Source organism: Sus scrofa, chromosome 6 (assembly GCF_054392235.1).
Source record: "Sus scrofa isolate SSC_HxYL_T2T_F1_AM1 chromosome 6, Sscrofa_HxYL_maternal_Yorkshire_Landrace_v2.0, whole genome shotgun sequence".
Classification (NCBI taxonomy): domain Eukaryota; kingdom Metazoa; phylum Chordata; class Mammalia; order Artiodactyla; family Suidae; genus Sus; species Sus scrofa.
The window spans coordinates 107,199,108-107,210,969 of record NC_139388.1 but is presented as its reverse complement, the minus strand read 5'-3'; the positions used below and the strand labels follow the sequence as shown (position 1 = coordinate 107,210,969).

Here is an 11,862-nt window from a genome sequence, read left to right as displayed (position 1 = left end):
CATTGCAGAGAAGAGGATCAATCCTGTATCAGAGCCAGAGACATGATACTATATCTCAACCAACATTAAATAATAATTTGAATATGTATTAGCTCTAAGTTACGGCATGTTCAGTTGATTCTCCTTGTGGCTCCATGCCTTGATGAGCACATCTCATATACGGTGCTCAGATTGGGGAACCAGAGGATGTTCTTGGATCTGGAGTCATGATCAAGGACTTGCTACTTCTCTATCTTCTAATATCGCCTGGGTTTTATTTGGCTGTGCCAGCATCTCTGAGTTCCTGAAGACCTGTTGGCTCACCACCCTCCCTTTGGAGAAAAGTCTGGTTATGGTTTGACAACAGGTTGCCCTACTTGGGTTCCAATTATATCCTTGTTTATCATTTGGACTTCTGGACACGCAAATACTTGTGATCTGGTTTTGTTTGTTTTGTTTTTTTAAGTACAGGCTTTGAGCCATTCTTTCAGCCAGTGTTGATAACTTTTAGTAACTTATTTTCATATAAATGCAAAAAAACCTATACCCTTAAAGGCACATGTGTGGGCCTTAGTTCTATAGGGCTTATGAATAATATAGTTTCTGTTTCACAGCAATAGCAGAGGCCAATAAGAGAGCAGTAACAGAAAAGAAGAATGAAAAGCCTACAGGGAGTTGTCTTTTGGTTTTTATCTCCCTCCATTTCAAATCTTCTGTTTATAAAGCAGGCTTATTTAAACGTAATCTTCTTATTCTCTTTAATAAGCTGTAAAAATAGACAAAATTTTGAAAAGAGAGAAAAAGAGTGGTTAAGGGTCTGGGTAGTTCACAAATAATAACTGAATACCCAAGACACAACATAGAAAATATTTTCAAAATGCATTATAGATAGTTTTTCCTCTTGATAACTCAATTTCTCCCTCTTTTTCCAGTCCGTCATCGAGGCTCATGGGTAGACTTCTTAGAGCATAACTCTTCAAATGTAAAATGGTGATGGTGATAACATTATTTATTTGTTGAGATGCTTAAATACTATAAAAAGAAGCAATGACAAAACAGTAAGAACCGAGTAAGAATAAGAACCGAATAAGAACAGGTTAAAATAAATTTAACCTGTGTGCTATTTTGCATGCATTTCATATTTCAGTCCTCACAGGATTGAGGATTACATGCAAAATCTCTTTGTATAATGTTGCAAATGTTGGTTATACTTACTGAAGATATACTACTTTTGAGTAAGTGCCATACATTTTCATATGAGGACATAATAAAAATTTGGAAAAACACCTTCCTTCATGTTACCTCCTTTCCACTGACCTAGAGAAGAGCATTGTATGTAAAGACTCCCACCTGGGGTTAATGAGTACCTACTCCTGTTTCCTAAAGACTTTTAAATATGCCTTTCAGAACAGCCATAGCATAGCATAAAGCATAAGAGTTCAGACTCTGGGCTCAAACTACACAGTGATTACTAGCCAGCTGTGTGTCATTGGTCAAGTTCCTTAACCTCTGTGTACCTCAGTTTCCCCATCTATCAATGAAGAGCATAATATTATCTCATATGTGGCTGTGAGGATTAAATAAGGTAGTATAAGAGCTTGGACCAGTATGCCATTAAACACACACTATCAGTTATTACAATTGTAGTTACTGTAAAATATAGGTGGGTTTTATATGCAGTCGACTAATCTTCCACAGAGGTGCCAAGAACACACAGTGGGGAAAGGATAGTCTTTTCAACAAATGGTGCTGAGAAAACTGAATATCCACAAGCAGTAGGATGCAACTGGACATTGATCTTATACCACACACAAAAACTAATTCGAAATGGATTAAGAACTTAAATGTAAGACCTGAAACTGTAAAACTCTTAGAAGGAAACACAGGGGAAAAGTCTCAGGACATAGATCTTGGATTACATGGATATGACCCCAAGAACACAGGCTAAAAAGCAAGTGGACATTATCAAACTAAAACTTCTGCGCAGCAAAAGAAACAGAGTGAAAAGGCAATATATCGAATGGGAAGAAATATCTGCAAACCTTGTATCTGATAAGAGATAATTCTCCAAAATATATAAGGAACTCACACAATTCAGTGACAAAAAAAAACAAACAAAAAACCTAGAAACTTGATTTAAAAATGGCCTAAAAGACTTGAATAGACACTTCTCCAGAAAACTGTTGGAGGAGACCATGGTGAGGCCATGGCTACTAGCTGAGCTGAGAACTAGACCCCGGTGATCAGAGGCTCCCTCCCCATCCCCGTTTTGGAATGGACATTCCGCCTGCTGTTCCCACTCAAGGAGCCACTTCAAGCATGTGGCCTTGAAAGACTAATGTGTTAATTGAGACCATCTGGACTGTGTATGTTTCTGAACACCATTAAGGCCTCTAAATAAACTCAAGTCTACAAATCCGGAGGCCACCCAAAACACGCCTCCTAAGTAAATTCCCTACATATTAAAACTGCTACCTGCTAACCTGTAGTGACCTACCTTCCTTTTTTGGTCTCTCCTTGCCTCTATGTATAGGGGACAATTTTGACTTTTACCTGGGGAACTCCTGAGGTTTTTGAATCAATAAGAAAACATACAAAAGGTACTTGAAAAAACGCTCATCATCACTAACCATGGGGGAAATGCAAATCAGAACCATAGTGAAATGTCACCTCCAACAAGACTGAGGACTATTATCCAAAAACAAAATACAAGTGTTGGTGAGGATGTAGAGAAATTGGAACCTTTGCACATTTATTGGTGGGAATGTAAATTGGTGTAGCCACTACGGAAACCGGTACAAAGGTTCCATAAAAAATTAAAATGGGAGCTACTATATGATTCAACAAATCTACTGCTGGGTATATATCAAAAAAAATTAAATCAGGATCTTGAAGAGATGTTGACACTCATATTCACAAAAGCCAAATAGCCTAAATGCCTACTGATAGATGAATGGATAAAGAAAATGTGGTGAATACACACAATGGAATAGGACTCAGTCTTTAAAAAGAAAGAAATTCTGCAGTACAGGACAAGAAGGATGGACTTTGAGGCATGATGCTAAGTGAAATAAACCAGGCACGGAAAGAAAAATCTGCATGATTTCACTTACATGAGATCTAAAATAGTTCACAAAATCAAAGATTGGGATGGTGGTTACTGGGGGCTGGGGGAAGAGAGGAATAAAGAGTTATCAATCAAGAGGCATAAAGTTTCAGGCAAGTAAGATGAGTAAGTTCTAGAAATTTGATGTACAATTTTATACGTATTATCCACAACAATGTGCTGTACATTGTAAATTTACTAAGAGGCTGGATTTCATGTGCAGTGTTCTTAGCACAATAAAATGTAAAGTAGGATTTTATTTTTGGAAAAATATTTATATTGCATAAAATGGAGTTTTATTCTGTTTAAGGGATGGCTTTTTTTTTTTTTTTAACACAGTTCTCTAAACATTTTATCCAAAACAAGGTCTAGGCATTCATTTCAGAGCAGAGAGATTTCTATTTTTATTCAAGTAGAAAGAGAGAGAGAGAAAAAGAAATATCCCATTTTTATAGCTTCCTGATGAGGCTATAAGCATAGTTTCTTTTACCTTTCCCCTCCATCACAAATATCCTGACATGCCAAAAAAAAGTGAGTAACAACTCATTTCAACCAAGAAACCACAGGTTGGTTAACAGGCTGTGCTCAATGGCAGATGGTTTGGGAGATGATGTTCAAGAAGAACCAAGTGTCTACTGTTTTCGAAGCTGACCTAAGAATGTGGCCGTGAGCTATCAGCACAGAGCTGGAATCTCAAGATGAGCTTGGGGGATTCTTTTGGGCAAGTTGAAACAAGATAAGGTACTACTTAGCTCCTATATCAAGCTTTCCTACTGTGCCTAAAATTATGTCTGCTTGTTTGCAGTGAGCAACCTGCCCCGGACCTGCTCTCAAGAGACCAGGGGTCAACAGTGCACTGGTGAAATCCTTGGGGCTCCATGCCTTTGCTCCCTGGACTGAACCCAATATCTTACTCCACAGCAGTAGCCAGCAGAGCAACTTTTCAAGGAAATAAAGCAATGTCTACACAGACACAGAATCCACATTTCCACCATCACTGCTTTATATTCATAAGCAGCAGAGTGAAGCAGTAACAGCAGCTAGAACAGGGAGCAAAGGGCACCCTAGGCGTTCCTCCAACTACAGAGAAATCTGGCTTTGCCATAAAATCGTGGGGAGAGGTCAGTATAAAACATGTTTGTTGAGTCAAGGACTCATTTCAGGGTAGGAAATGGAGACAACCAATGGGTTTTGTTAGGATGCTCATCAGGAGTTCCCATCGTGGCACAGTGGTTAACGAATCCTACAAGGAACCAGAGGTTGCAGGTTCGATCCCCGGCCTTGTTCAGTGGGTTACGGATCCGGCCTTGCCGTGAGCTGTGGTGTAGGTTGCAGACGTGGCTCGGATCCCGTGTTGCTGTGGCTCTGATTCAACCCCTAGCCTGGGAACCTCCATATGCTGCAGGAGTGGCCCAATGGCAAAAAGACAAAAAAAAAAAAGGATGCTCATCAATGTTTATCAGGAGCAGCACATGTTACACTCTGTTTATCAATCCTCTTCCATCTGAAGGATGAAGGACGATGCAGGATTGTTACAACAGTCCTTGGGACACATTTTATAGAGGAGGGATGTTGGTGGAAAATATTCCTCCTCAGGCTACAGCTACAGAGGTCAAGTTGTTACAGGATTAAGAAGGCTTCTCAATGTCAAAATGTGGCATCCTTAGGGAATCCCTGGCCATGGGGTCTTCTTTATGTAATGGTCCATGTTCTGTTCGAGCAGTGTTCTCTTATAACTGGCCTATTTATACCTTGAAAGTGTCTTCTGTACTTTTATTGATACTCCCCAAAGAAACATGCTCAGATTAGCATGGCTATTATGACAAGACAGAACTAAAGAATAAGTCAGGGTGGGTCTATCCTGAGCTTTGACTTAAGCATCTTTCTTTAGTATCTCACCATTGCACCTGGTGAACCCACTAGTTCTGTTATTGAGAGAGATTCTGTTCATGGGGAAGACTTTTCTCCCCGAAGTGCCTTCTGCAAAGGGTGGTGACCATCCTTTATCTCTGCTAGGGATTTCAACAAAAACTTCTTGCCAGATTAAAGAGTTTGCCAGCTACAAAAAGGTTAAAAAATGAAGGTTTTTAAAATACCATCTTGTGAATCTCTTTTAAAAGAAAATGCTGGAAATCCCAGGCTGATCTAACTGTGGCCTTGAGTAGAGGTGTTGCATGGCACAAACAATAACTTGAGATAATTTTTATAGAAAATATATATTTTTTGTTCCATTGTATTATATAAATATCTTGATGAGATGTACATTTCTAACAATCATGTGTCCCTGGAAAGAAGAATAGAGAAAATACATGTTCCTAAAATTGATTTGCCATTTATAAAAAAATAGATGTGCCATTCTTCCCATAACTCTCGAATGGATAGTTTAGGGTTGGTGAATTTCAGTATGTATTATTATAATTATTCAAGTCACTTGGAACATTTGAAAAAATCAAATGCCTTAAAAGTCCTAGTTAACATAAGTAACATTCTCTTCTTTATTCCCCATAAAATGTAACTTATTTCATTTTGTGGTTTAAGAAAAAACATCAGCTTTTCTAAATTCCTTCTCAATATTGTATTGTATGATATAAGCTGAAACTATAAAGTTTGTATCTGCAAGACTAAATTCTTGTATATGCAAGAATTCACAGGTGGTTTATTTTTCACCAAGAAGAAGAGAGCCTTCAGATACTGTATTACAAGAGTTCTACGGCAGGCAGAATTCTAAAGCTGTCCCTACAATTATTCAATCAATCATCAATTCAGGTGCTGCTGCTAAAAAAAACCCCCCAACCAACCAAATAATTGAGCAATTGTAATTAAAGTCCCAATGAGGGTGACCTTGGGCCATGAACATTATCATTTTGACTTGATCTAATCACATGACCCCTTTAAAAGGCAGATGTGGTAGGCAGAAGGGGAAGTCAGAAAGACCAGATTTACAAGGGGGCTTTGACATGCCTTTGCCACCTTTGTAGATGCAGGGGCCACGAGCTGAGAAATGTGGTTATCCTCTAGAAGCTGAGAAAACCCCTGGCCAACAGCCAGCAAGGAAGCAGAAACCTCAATCCTACAGCTGTATGGAAGTAAATGATGCCAACAACCTAAATGAACCTGGAAGCAGATTCTTCCCCCAGTGAATCCAGATAAGAGCCCAGGTCAGGTGCCCCCTTGCTTTTAACACTGTGGTACCCTAAGGAGAGAACCCAGCCAAGCTGCCTGGACTTCTGACCTACATAACTCTGAAATAAATGGATGTTTCTGTTTTCATTTTTTAAAGTTTTACTGAAGTACAGTTGATTTACAAGGTTGTGGCAATTTCTGCTGTGCAACAAAGTGATTCAGTTACACATGTACACACATCCATTCTCTTTCAGATTCTCTTTCCACATAGATTATCACAGAATATTGGGTAGAGTTCTCTGTGTTATATATCAGGTCCCAGTGGCCAGTCATTCCACATATCTCAGTATGCATCTGCCATTCCCAAGCCCCTGGTCCACCCTTTCCCTTGCCCCCAACCTGTCCCCTTTGGTAACCATAAGTTTGTTTTCAAACTCTGTGAGTCTGTTTCTGTCCTGCAAATAAGTTCATTTGTATTATTTTTTTTTTAAGATTCTACATATAAGTGATATCATATGATGTTTGTCTTTCACTGTCTAACTTCACTTAGTATAATTTCTAGGTCCATCCATGCTGCTGCTTTATGACTGAGTAATATCCCGCTATATATATGTACCATATCCTCTTTGTCAAATGGATGTTATTTTTAAGCCACTAGGTTTGATGTAATTTGTTATGCAAATATAGAATACCAATATGAGTTCCGACATTCCTATGATTATTAGTTAATCTATTTAAAAAATATGGTTCACGGCAGCAATGCAGAAAGCTACTTTTAATTTTTAATAATTTTGGTACTAAACCATTCCAATTCCCCCAAAGATCATCCTTACTGGCTAAAACAAATATCCTAAATTTTCAATATATGTGCTTAAGAGTTAAGAGTAGAACAGAGGGTAATTTTCCTCTTCTAAAAGATTCACTTGTAACATTTAAAATCATTTGCCACAGAATGTAATCTTTTCTATTCCACTGAAAAATATGTTTATATTTCTCCTTACCAAAAATTCAGACTTTACCTTTTCTCTTGAGCTTTTTCTTTGGAAGCAGAGGGAAGAACAGAGCTTCTCATATGATTTTCATTACTACAGTAACATTTGCACACATTTAATTTTTATTGGGAATATTTACTATAAATATAATTTCTATACCACTATAGGTAATACAGTGAAATTTAATTAAAGAAAAGCATTTGCATAGTCACTCCGGCTGGTCTTATGCAAATACAGAAAATGACAAATCTGAAATTAATCACCAACTGCCTGACATTAAAACAGAAATTTGTCAAAGCAGGAATGTATGAGTCATAACAGTGTCTAATTTCACAATTCTTGGGCAGATCCCCTTCTGCAGGCTGATGAAATTAGCATTTATTTATATTAAAACCCTCCAACAGACCATGACTTACAATTAGCTCAGTCATGTAAAATCTCCAGGTGGAGAACATTCTCTATGTGCAAGATTTCAAAAGGAAGAGCAGTCTTAGGTGTAACCTACATCCTATTTTTTGCCTTTCATCTCTGCAGATCGTCAGTTTCTTTTTTATACTTCAATGTCCCCAGCTTGATTTAATAAGTTACAGCAGCCAAAGCTTTATGGACCGATAGTCTGATTTATAATATCCACAGAAGCAATTTGTTTTTCCCTTTGTATCTTTCAAGGATAAACTAGAGCAACAGGACTACCAAATCTCAGGAGAAACTTACTGAGAGAAAGAGAAAGCTGAATCAGAAACTTGGCAGTGAGATGCTAATTTATCCCAAGTGTTAGTAAATGAGAACTGAGTGTGTGTTGGGGGAGAATCAATACTACTTTTGAGCACTGTCTTAACAGTGAAGAATGAAGACTGGTCAATGTCATAACTGTACATTTAAAAAGCATTTACAATTAGCATTAAATGTGAACTGAGTATCATTGACTATTTCTTCTACACTGTACTAAATGCAGGAACTGAAACGATGAGTTCCAAGACACCATTAGTGACAGGGCAGGAAATCAGGATAAGTGAATGAGAAACGAGAAGCAATACAAAGATCACTTCTGGCAAACCAGAATTCTTACTGTACAGCATGGAGATCCATACCCAGTCTCTTGGGGTAGAACATGACGGAAAATGATACAAAAAAAAAAAATGTATATGTATGTATGACTGGGTCACTTTTCTGCATAGCAGAAACTGGCACAACACTGTAAATCAATTACATTTTAATAAAAAAATTTAAATCAAAGGACAGCTCATTTCTTACAAGAGGCAAGGGCAAAGAACCAAAGACAAAGTCTGATTTCTCTTTCCTACGGGGTCAGTCCCCTCACCTAAAGTCTGGTTTGGTGGACAGTCATAGCTGGGCCCCCCAGAGTCAATGGGTCTGTCTGGATGTTGTTTAGGTCTCACATACAAGGGGTGTAACTTCCCATAATGAAAAGCCATGAGGAATCTCTCTCCACACCCCTATCTGGAACACTGCTATCAATCACCATTAAGCAAGTAGACAGTTCCCCACAGGGGCCAGCGTTGCGAATCAACAAGCCCCTTTGTGGCAAATCCCCAGTCTCCACCTCAGGTTAAAATCAAGAGTGTCTCCAGGAAAGAATTCTGGTTTTTTGCTTGGGCACGAGGGGCGGGTTGAGCCTTAATGTTGCACGTTATCACCTCCGTTCCCCACAAAGAAAACAAATAGCAACAAGCATCAATATAAATGAAATAACTATATTCCCTAAGAAATGAATAACTCAAGGCAAGTTATCAAGATTGACCCACGCTGATTTCCCAAGCCCACTCTCATCTCTTCCTGCCCTAATGGCTCTGCTCACTCAGGTTCCTTAGCCTGTTCTTATCACAAAGCTTTAGCCACTTATCACACTCCATGGATCCCTATTCTTCTCATCCCTCTCTTCCATTTGAAAAAAAAAATTAGTTTCATATGCATCCAAAATAAAGGGAAACAAAAGGAACTGATAACTCCTTGGTGTCTTTCAATAATTCCTGATCACTGACTTTCAATGGTTAGTGTTACCCGCATTTTGAGTTTCTAGGAAATAGAAATCAGACTGCAGCAAACACTACATCATTAAAAAAGTTATCATAATCTTATTACCTCGTTCTCCCCCTATCATTTAATCAATGTAATGTGAACTAGAATTTTTGTTGATCATGCCATGGAGCACGTTTTACTATCATTTGGCATTCTTTGTTTAAAAAGGCTAATCTTTTATTTTTATTTTGCTTTCTAGGGCTGCACCCATAGCACATGGAAGTTTCCAGGCTAGGGGTTGAACTGGAGCTACAGCTGCAGGCTTACACCACAGCCACAGCAACATGGGATCTAAGCTGCATCTGTGATATACACCACAGCTCATGGCAACGCCGGATCCCCAACCCACTGAGTGAAGCCAGGGATTGAACCCACATCCTCATGGATACTAGTTGGATTCATTTCCGCTGTGCCACAATGGGAACTGCCTGAAAAGGCTAATCTTTCAATATTCTTAACCCACTGAGCCACAGTGGAAACTCCCAATGTCCTTATTTTCAGTCCATTTGTATCAGATGTCTCAAGACATACACCACCCTTGTAGGCAAGCAAGTTAGGGGGTCCCCAAAGAAAGAGAACCAGGAATGCCTTTCCTGACATAGAGAAGCCATTTTGGCCTAAACCAGTTTGTGATCTAAGCCCAGTCACAATGCTTGTCCTTTCACAGGTCTCAGAAGTTAATAATCTTCAGGGAACAAAGGAATGTGGGAATGGAGAAAAGGCAGTGAAACAACAGTACAGGGACAAAGCAGAATCCTAGTTCTTCTGAAAGGGATGCACATAAGAATACATATTCAAGTTCTGTAGGAACTAAGGCTCCCCTACCCAGGTGGATGGTGGAAGGATGGTGTTGACTCCCCTGACTTCAGTCCACTACAGCCTGGAATCTGTTGACTTTTGCCCCAGTTCTGTGCCGAATTCTCCCCTGCTCTAGCTCCTTTATGAATATGCACAATCCTTAGCTTATATCTTCCCCCAAAATTTGGCTGATCAGGCAGACACCAGTATGTTCCTTATTTGCTGCAAGTAAAAATAAATCCTTCCTTCTCCCAATTTTTAGCTTGGTTGTGTCTACTGGCTCAACATCCACCAAGAGATGACCCTAGTGTTCAAGTATCACCCTGAGGAAAAAACCTTGGTCGGTGACTTTCATCCAAATGGAAAACTGAGTTGTTCTGTAGTGGGTGAATCTGCTCATCACCTATCAAATGGCTTCTCCCATTAGGCTCTTGAGGTTTGATAAGAAACAAAAACTCCTATTTGAATGAGAAGGAGACTGTCTATCCCAACTATCCCATATTCATTTGAATAGATTCTTGGAAAAACAAAAGGTAAAAACTATGTATTAGGCACACAGACATAGAGAACAGAGTTGTGGTTGCCAAGGGGAAGGGGGTGGGATGGCCTGGGAGTGAGGGGGTGGGTGGTAGAAGCAAACTATTATATTTAGAATGGGTAAGCAATGAGGTCCTGCTGTACAGTACAGGGAACTATATCCAGTCTCTTGCGATAGAAATGATGGGGATGATATGAGAAAAAGAATGTATATTGGGTCACTTTGCTGTACAGCAGAAATTGGTTCAACACTGTAAATCAACTATATTTGAATTTTTCAAGGTATCATTAAAATAAAAAAAAACCTGTGTATTCTTTTATACCAGAGAGTATGTCCAAATTCTCATCAGCTATTTTCGAGAAATATTAGTTTTTGATGAAATATAATTGTTCAGATTTATGATAAAGAATTGAAACACAGCCCATTCCTGACATTTTAAAGTAATGAAATTCAAATCTGGCCTTTTAAACTTATCTTGTACCATATTGATTCTAAATCACATGGAGTTTTTCACGGCATGACAAAGCATGAAGCATGCAGTTTGCCAAATCTTTTTTTGGTCAGAAGTAGCATTTAGCATTTATCTTGAGTCCTGTCAGTCGAGCAATGCCCACACACCCATGAAGTATAATAATCTAAACTAGATTTAAGAGGGATTCTAATCTTCCCTTGATAGTCAAACAAATCCTAGACGGTGGGGGGTACTGACAGAAAATTATCAGGAAATTATGACCTGATTAATTTTTGGTCTCTGCTAGGTCAATCTTACACCAAACCAGGGGAGAAGCATGGGGACAAATATTACTGTTAAGTGCCAAGAATTATGGAAATCTGAATATTTGTTGCCAAGACAGAAGCAGCAGTAAAATGCTGCTTTGGGATTGAAGAAGAGCTGGCATTTGTCACTCTCTCAAGAATAACACCCTACTCACCGCATACTCTCTAACCTGGGAACTAATTCTATACGCAGTTCTGTAAAATGTTTCTACCCTTTGCAAGCCATTAGTCTGCGTGTAACCCTTAGTCTCGTGTAATAATTACGAACTTGATACCCATGAGGATAAATGATCATGACACACAGATGACAGCCACTGCCTGGGCTCCTTTTAACTGTGTGGAGCTCTGCCCACTCATGCTGCCCTCCATGCCAGCCCAGTTCTGACCCAATTCCAAAGTCAATCTTGTCTGGAGGGCTTTGGGTCACTGCCTCCTATTTGGCCAAGACACCCAAGCTGGCTGTCCCATCCGTCCTCCTGAAATGATGCCCTTGGTCCAGCCTCCCATCA

The 11,862-nt window shown here is 39.2% G+C and overlaps 1 protein-coding gene across 27 annotated transcripts in view; it reads right to left on the bottom strand.

Annotated features, from left to right (window-relative positions):
* Positions 1-11,862, bottom strand: part of DLGAP1 (DLG associated protein 1) — a 1,399,633-nt gene that overhangs the window by 475,662 nt on the left and 912,109 nt on the right. The window lies entirely within an intron of this gene.